The sequence below is a fragment of the Nycticebus coucang genome, chromosome 3 (assembly GCF_027406575.1).
Source record: "Nycticebus coucang isolate mNycCou1 chromosome 3, mNycCou1.pri, whole genome shotgun sequence".
Classification (NCBI taxonomy): Eukaryota; Metazoa; Chordata; class Mammalia; order Primates; family Lorisidae; genus Nycticebus; species Nycticebus coucang.
The window spans coordinates 99927797-99936089 of NC_069782.1; the positions used below are offsets into that span (position 1 = coordinate 99927797).

Sequence of the window (8293 nt, forward strand, 5' to 3'; positions counted from 1 at the left end):
CAGTAGGCATGCCATACAGGGTCACACAGAGCCATGGGGTTATGCTACCGATTTTCATTTTTATTGTAAGAACATGTGAGATTTCCCAGAAGGGTTTTCAGGAGAAAGGTTATAAGACCAAATGTGAATTTTTAAAGACAAATTAATTTTATGGAAAATGATTGGAGGGGAGGAACAATTAGGAGGCTGAGAAGTAGTTGAGATGAGAGGCAGTGTTGATTTAGAGTCTGTGGGAGTCATATATATGGAACAAAGTGGATTCTCAGCATATGTAGGGGAAACATCAGTGGCTCTTGGGTTGGATAGCAAATGTGCTGAGGGATAGGGAAGTATGAGGATGACTCCACATGGGTGTGTCCTGCTCCATTGCTGGAAATGTCACAAACTGGGATGAGGAATAATGAGTAGGACCTGAATTTAGAAGGGAAGGAATAATCATATGTTTAGTATTCCTAAAGATTAACTGTTTACAATTTGTAAAACATTCACTTCAGCCTATTTATATTTAAAGGCTTTGAACTCTGATCAGGAAGTTGCAGGATTTAATATCTCCTAAAAGAAGTAGGTAGAGAAAAACACTTGAGGGGAGGAAAACCTTGATATTATATTTATAACCCCCTCTGCTTCTGAAGAGAGCTCTGACTTCCGGGCATGCTGATGCCTGCCTACAGGGATAAAGCTGAATTGCTCTATACCATAAAAGAGTGAAAAAGTTGTGGTATTGAAGGAAAATCCTCAAGGTTGTAGACTGTGGGATATTGGATTAGAAAAAACTGGGTCCACAGGCTACACAGGAGGGTTAGTGAGAAGAGAAATATGGAAAGATTTGAAATAGTTTCCCATGAGAAGGTGAGCACACTGGAGAACTTCTTCCACATTCACCCAATATCTTCCATGAATTTTCTTTTGCTTACTATGGAGACAGTTGACACGAGTTGCCTGAAGGCCAGGCTGAAAGTGAACCATTCTCAGGGAGACAGAGGTGGGACTGACTTGTAGAGGCAAAGGCCTACACCTGCTTGCCTCCTGGTTCATTCTGCCCTTTCAGTACTAGAAGACAAGAGAAGAAAAAGAAGATAAGGAAAAAATAAGGAAAGGGCGAAATGGAAGGGAAGAAAGGGCACACAGTCAGACTGCTGTCCTCTTCTCTCTTTTAAATTAAAACTACTCTAGATGGGGGATACTGAATATTAAATTAACTCATTCTTCAAAAGGAGCCCAGCATGTTCAATCCTTCTTCCCCCTTCTCTCTTTTTCTGGGGGATCTGTGTCCTGACTCATGTATTTCTTCATTCCTTCATCAAAAAATTTGAGTACCTTTTCTGTGCTAGGTAGTGCTACAAAGATGAGAGATATGGTCCCTTTACACATTCTCAGGGAATTTACCATTTTTAGTGGGAAGAGAGGCCAAAAAAAAAAAAAAAAAGGCAGGAGTAAATTAGGTTAGGGAGAGTCTAAGATCGCAACAGAATGATGCCACAAAAACCAGTCTGGTGCAGACACTGTTGTCCTGCTGCTGAACAACTATAAACCCCAAATACAGTCCTGGGTGGCATTGCTGCTTTGAGCATTCCTGTGGCTGCCACTGTGGCCTCTGCCTACCACCAACATGGCTCCTAACCATACTTGCTTTCTTTTTTTTCTTTCTTTCTTTTTTTTTTTTTGAGACAGAATCTCACTGTGTCACACCGGGTAGAGTGCTCTGGCATCATAGCTCACAGCAACCTCAAACTCTTGGGCCTAAGCAATGCTCTTGCCTCAGCCTTCCAAGTAGCTGGGACTATGGGTGCCCACCACAATGCCTGGCTTGTTTTTTTTTCTATTTTTAGTACAGATGGGGGTCTCACTTTTGCTCAGACTGGTCTCCAACTCCTAAGTTCAGGCAATCCTCGTGACTCAGTCTCCCAGAGTGCTAGAGTGACAGGTGTGAGCCACCACACCTGGCCCCCACCTGCCTTTTGTATTAATGGTTCTGATCTCAATTCCTCCCTAGATTACCAAGAAAAAAAAAAAAGTTCTTAATTGAAATTTGCAGGTAGGTACATGGTACATCTGATCTGGCCTAAGTCATATATTGCCTTCCTAGGTGTGAGGGAGGCTGGGAAGGCAAATATGTGGCTTTTTCAGCTTCTATGATGAGGATGGAGGTAGGATTGCAGTCTCACACCTAGAGCAAGGAGAGCAATAAGAAAGGATTTCAAATGCTGAGCAGCCCTCTTCCTCTAATGATGAGAGCAGGATGAAACCAGGAGAGGACAGACATTCTAGGTAGCTGCACGTTAACATGTTAAAAACGTCCAAAGTCACGAGTCAGAATGCAGTTTTGGCAGGCCTTCTGATAACTCAACTCTTCTGATAACTCAGGAGGTGAAGAAGAAGGGAGGAAGGCAGGCAGGGGATTGTTTCAATGTCCTGTGTCTATAAGTTTTGGCTTTCCTATTTATGGGAGTGTGGCAGATACAACTGATTGCTGCCTGCTCTGTCCCATCCATATTTTTCCCTTCCCAATGGAATTCCAATTAGAATTTGGGTAGCAATGTACCCAGCTAAAAAATATTTATTTCCCTAGAATTTGATTCTTGCCTCTCCCCTTCATGGCTGAATTTAGATGTGAGGTATGGAGGTGTGATTATGAGGCAACAATCAGGGATGAGGCCAGCATAATAAAAATGTTAAAGCAGAAAGATGGAAAAAGCCCTGTTTCCTGTTCCACGTGAGAATTTCCTACTCCCAAGTTTCCTTTTTCCCTCCCTACATTCCCTCCCTCCCTCCCTCCTCCTTTCTAAAATGGTGACAAATGACTATTTGAGATGTTATTTCTTCTTTATTTATTTGAAAGATCTTGAAATAATAAATATGACTTAAGAAAAAGAGCTACAGCAGTCAAATTTAGCTACATTTTATAGCCTGTAGAGCAGAGTTTAAAAGTAAAATGGATCATTAATTGTGCAAATGTATATTTGCCTTTTTGATGGAATGTTTAATTTTGTGTCTCTCAGTTTCATGGATGAACATTTTAATATAGTCAAACATTTTAAAACTTTTAAACAGAAACAAATAAGTTACATACTATTTCAGTCTCAAACCCAGGAATGATATTTGTCTCCTAAGTTTCTTACAATAAATCCCTATCCACCCGTGTGTTTAAGCCTTGTTGCAGCTCACTGTGATCCTGATAAAGGGAAGGAAACCAGCTGGGAAACGAATGCAGTTACTTATAAAGGACTTGAATAGGGGCAGAAGGGTGTTCTGGGCACAGAGGGTGGATTGAAGATGTTAATTTGGCGAGTATGTTCAGTCAAGTTTCAAATAAGACTGGGTCTGTGCGGGTGGAATCCAGTTCGGGTAACCAGAAAACTATAGCCAACTGTGATGTGTCAGGGACCTCCACAAGAGCACCTGGGAAGCATGGGTTGGGAGAGATAGTGAAAGAGGGTGAAAGGGAACCGAAAGGGGACGTGCAGGATCCCAAAGACTAGCCTTACAATTTTATTTTCTTATTTAAAACACACTACTAGGTTAATATAGAGATTTCAGAAAACATAGGTAGGCCAAAAACTATAAGAAAATTAAAATCTTCCCCAAAACACACCACCCAGAGATAATAATCACTGGTAACATTTTGGTGTATTTCTTTCTAGCCTCAATTCATTCTCTCTTTATTTTATCTTTCTTCTCCCATTCTTCTTATAGACGGATGTATAAACAGTTTAACAAAAATGTGTTCATAATACAGTGTACTGTTTTGTAATCTGTCCCTTTAAGCTTGGCAATGCATCTCAAAGTCCTTCCCATGTCATTAACATCGTTTTAATGGCTGCATGCGCAGTGTTCCATTATGTGGATGTATCTAACACACTTTATCGGTAGAACTTTAAACTTTTTTTAATCTCCAATTTCACATCACTTTCAGATGTGGTGGGGAAACTGTTGGGGGTGATTCTGGGATGGAAAGAAACGTGGCAGAGCTTTGCCTTTAATTTCAGCGAGCTGATAGCTCGTTCAAGCTATTATAACCTGAAAACCTCCGTCAATATTATATCTATTTTGTCAATTTGCCCTTCATATTGTGCCCTTAGACTCTAAAACTGTTTCCCTGCCTTTTAGAACAGGGAAAGGCATTTCCCTTTAGTGCGTGTTTGCAGCACTGACATTAATTGTTTTTTCTTCAGAGTATTATACTTCTTTGTAGGCACGGTATTTAGCCGGTAAGGATGAGAGAGAGAGAAAGAGTAAGGATTTTCCTTTCCAGGCGTCTAGTAAAATTGAAAAAGAGAAGCACCCATTTCCGCAGCGAGCAGGGTTCGAACCTGCGCGGGGAGACCCCATTGGATTTCAAGTCCAACGCCTTAACCACTCGGCCATCGCTGCCATAGAGAAAAAGGGAAGGCGGAGACACTTTAGTGTAACAACTACTGCGCTCGCGCCAGGCCGCCAACATGCAAGGCCTGTAGCCCTTCCTTGAGCTCCGCTTTCGGAGAGGCAGCCGGGTCTGAGGGCTCGGGTTGCGGAAACTACAGCGTGGACGCGAAGAGATAATAGAAATCACCTTAAGGAGGGGTACATTGAGATCTTAGAAAACCATTCTTTCGCTCCGCTCTGAAAATCGCAACCTTGCCCGGCTCTGGGGCACTGACCTGATTTTTGCCCTCCCGCTTCTTTATTGTGTCTAGGAGAGAGCTATGTAACAAAGATCTGTCCCGGTCCGTGCCGCGGGCCCGCGCTGCCCCAAATTTCCGCATTTCTGCGATCCAAGCGTCTATCCCAGCGTTTGCCGCTGCGGAGGGGGTCACCTTCAGAACTCTTTCGCGGAATGAGGCGGGAAGCGTGAGAAGTGGGGCTGCTCCCGTGCGCTTGTCTCACCCGGGCTTCTGCCCACGCTACCATCCCTCGTTTTCCTCTTCCCAGTGGTCCCCTTATTGTCGAGCTCAAGTGGGAGAGAGGTCAGGCCCCAAATGCGGTTCAGCTGCCTTAGGAGATGGGTCTCCGTGGACGTGGTTCTTTGCGTTAGGTCTGCATTCATTACCTTTAAATGTCATTAGTTTCCTTCCTCGTTAAGTGTAGCTACTGCCTTAGGTGGTTTACTTGGCGTTATTTCGTTAAAGCTCTCAGAACCGAGGTCTATGCTGTCGCCACCCACCTCAGAGACCAGGCCTGGGGTTGGTGCCCGCGAGTTGGCGCCGCGGACTCCAGGGCGCATGCGCAGCGCCTACCCTCGGCGGTGGCGCTGCATAAACTGCTGGTGGGAGGACGGTTGCAGAAAAATGGCAGAGGCCTTTTACTAGCTTAAGTTTCTAAAAGTATTCTTGGAAATGTCATCGTCCTTCTCATAATGATGTATTTCATAAGTCGTGAAGCCAAATCCTTGACCTTTGGAAGCCCTGGTGTTAAGTGACCCCACTTGATAGGTGTGCAAATTTTCTTGAGACTTTCCCATACCCTTTCTCTTAATTAAATTATGCTGCCCAGTGTCCACTGCACACATATAATTGTGGAAGGGGAGCAGGATACTTGAGAATTGTGAGAATAAGTTTTGTTTAATTTGAAAAATTTAAAGGGATTTTATATTTTTGTCTTTTTGTTAATTTGGCAGCGCTATAAGAGTCCCATTTTTTGTGTGCATACTGCGTGGGAACAAAATTATTCTCATCATTCCCAGGCATAAGTTTTATCATATACATGGATTTCACTTGCACTTTTCCCAGCAGACACCATCCAAAAAAAAAAAAATACGTTTTTGTCATTTTATCTTGTTCTTGGATTGTACGTGTACTGCAGAATTTAATCTTAACCATTTTTAGTTGTCTCTTCATCTCAACGTCTTTTTTTGTTCTGTGCAATTGAAGGATAATAATATTTACTAAAAGCTCTTTTTCTTCTTTAACTTCCCCTTCCTCTTGTAAGAATTCTGTTCACTTGCTTGAAGAACTTGACAGTAATAGGAACCGATTATGGTTAAAATTGTTCATTCAAAATTTTTACTCTGGGTTTTTAAAAAAATTTTTTTGAAGGGGGCTGGGTGCAGTGGGTCTGTAATCTTAGCGCTCTGGGAGGCCGAGGAAGGTGGGTTGCCTGAGCTCAAGAGTTCGACATCAGCCTGAGAAAAAGTGAGACTCATCTCTACTAAAATAGAAAAACTGAGGCCAAAGGATCACGTAAGCCCTAGTTGGAGGTTGCTGTGAGCTGTGATGCCACTGCACTCTACCTAGGGAGACAGCGTGAGATACTGTCTCAAAAAAAAAAAAAAAATTTTTTTTTCTTTTTAAGGGAAAAGCAAGACTGCCAAGTAAAAGAATTTTGTAAAGGCAATGTGCATTTGGGGAAAATATTGTGCTTAAAGTTTCTTTGCAACATTTTGAAAGTGAAATACCTGTATTTAACATTTAATTTTCAGCTTGTTTGAGTTAATGAAGGCTTTTTTATTTTGCTGATTGATTATATTGTTAAAATGAGTCAAGAGATCAAAATTGTTACAATTTTTTTATAATGCAGTGAGTGGCAAGTTGGAGAAAAAGAAGTAAAGTACATGTATTCCTGATTCACAATCACACAAATTTTATTTTGTGAAGGTCCCCTGGTGATTCTGATGTCCTCACTCCTCATTGCCACTCCAAGTTTCTGTATTTTTTTATGTGGTGGTTTTTATTGTATTTTATTTATTTCTTTTTTTCTTTTTTCTTTTTCTTTCTTTTTTTTTTGTGGTGGTTTTTATTAAGCTAATTTGGGTGTGGAAGGCAAATATCTTGTGGCTTTCTTAGAAGACCATACTTGGTGCCATGTTCAAAGGCAGAATATTGAGGACAGGGCATGTGACTAGGAGCAGTCACATTTCTTGGGCATTTCTTTGTTCTTAGCAAATCATTTTATTTTAAATTATTTTGGTGAGGCATTTTGGAGCATTTTATAAAACCATGGAAGTTTAATCCTGGAAGAAACATTAAAGCTAATCCAGTCCCTTCATTTACAGATAGGAAACTGTGGTCCATGGGTGGCTTTCCTCAGTTTCCATAACTAATTACAATGATGTGCCACAAACAATGTTTTGGTCAAAGATGGACCACATATACAACTGTGGTCCCATTAAACAATAATACTTTAGTTTTACTGTGTCTTTCTATGTTTAGATAATAATTACCTATTATTGTGTTACAATTGCCTACAGTATTCAGTCCAGTAACATGCTGCAAGCAGAGGTGTCCAACATTTTTCTTTTCTGGGGCACATTGGCAGAAAAAGAGTTGTCTTGGACCACACATTAAATTACAAACAGTAATGAAAGCTGATGAGAAAAAAAAGGTTTGTGCATACTTTTCTAGATATCTAACACCACAGATAAGCAGAACAGGCCTCAAATAATCTGCATGTGGCCTGTTGAACATTTCTACAGCCTTGGAACAGTAGGCTATACCATATAGCCTAAGTTTATAGTAGGCTATTCCATCTAGGTCAGTGATTTTCAAGCAGTGTGCCATGAGAGGATCTTAGGTGTGTTGTGAAAAATTTTAAAGATCATTAATTAAATTATTTTCAAAAGTTCAAAGCACAGTAAGTGTATGTATCAAAATTAAAACCTCTTTAAATTGATTATATGGGCGTATCATTATTATAATAAATAAATGTTTAATTGTTATAATAAACACCAGATTATTTCTAAAGTGGGTGGGAGTAGCCTTGAAAAATAAGGTTTTGCAACACATCCATAAATGTGTGATTTGACAAGAATTTGCAATGAACACCGTTATATGTTGATACCATCTGAAATGAATAAAGCCTATGACCCAGCAATCACTTGTGCTTAAAGTTGTAAGGAGGTGTAGATTGTACTGTGTTGTGTGAAGTCCCTTATGCACGATCTGTGACGCAGAGTATAGACCTGCAATTGAAATAGTATAGAACAAAGAGTGGCTACAAGCTCTATGATGGTGAGTAGCAAATTTCTTTATTTTTTTCCATCTTATATAGTCGGTGCTGCACGTGCACACTGTTAATCTAACTGATATACATTCTTCTAAATTTTCTATTATACCTAAAATAGTAATCATGGAAAAACATGCCGTCAGCCATTTACCCACATTCTGATAAGGTCACAAACTGCTGTGGGGGAAAGGGTTGATTGTTTACCCGCCCTGTTAGGCCCCAAGCCATCTGGAGGTGGTAACTTAATCTTAAAAGACCACCACCTGGAAATTCCTAATACAATACTGTTGACATGTTTGCATGCCCCCCCCACCCTGGGCTGGCTTCTGATCATGGGATTTTTACCTCCAATGTGTCCAGGCCAAAGGCTGTACTG

At 40.9% G+C, this 8293-nt stretch overlaps 1 non-coding gene across 1 annotated transcript; it reads right to left on the minus strand.

Moving 5' to 3' along the window:
* Positions 1–4289: 4289 nt before the first annotated feature.
* TRNAS-UGA (transfer RNA serine (anticodon UGA)) lies at positions 4290–4371 on the minus strand. The gene has a single exon. It is a non-coding gene; the product is annotated as a tRNA-Ser (tRNA).
* Between the last annotated feature and the right edge of the window lie 3922 nt (positions 4372–8293).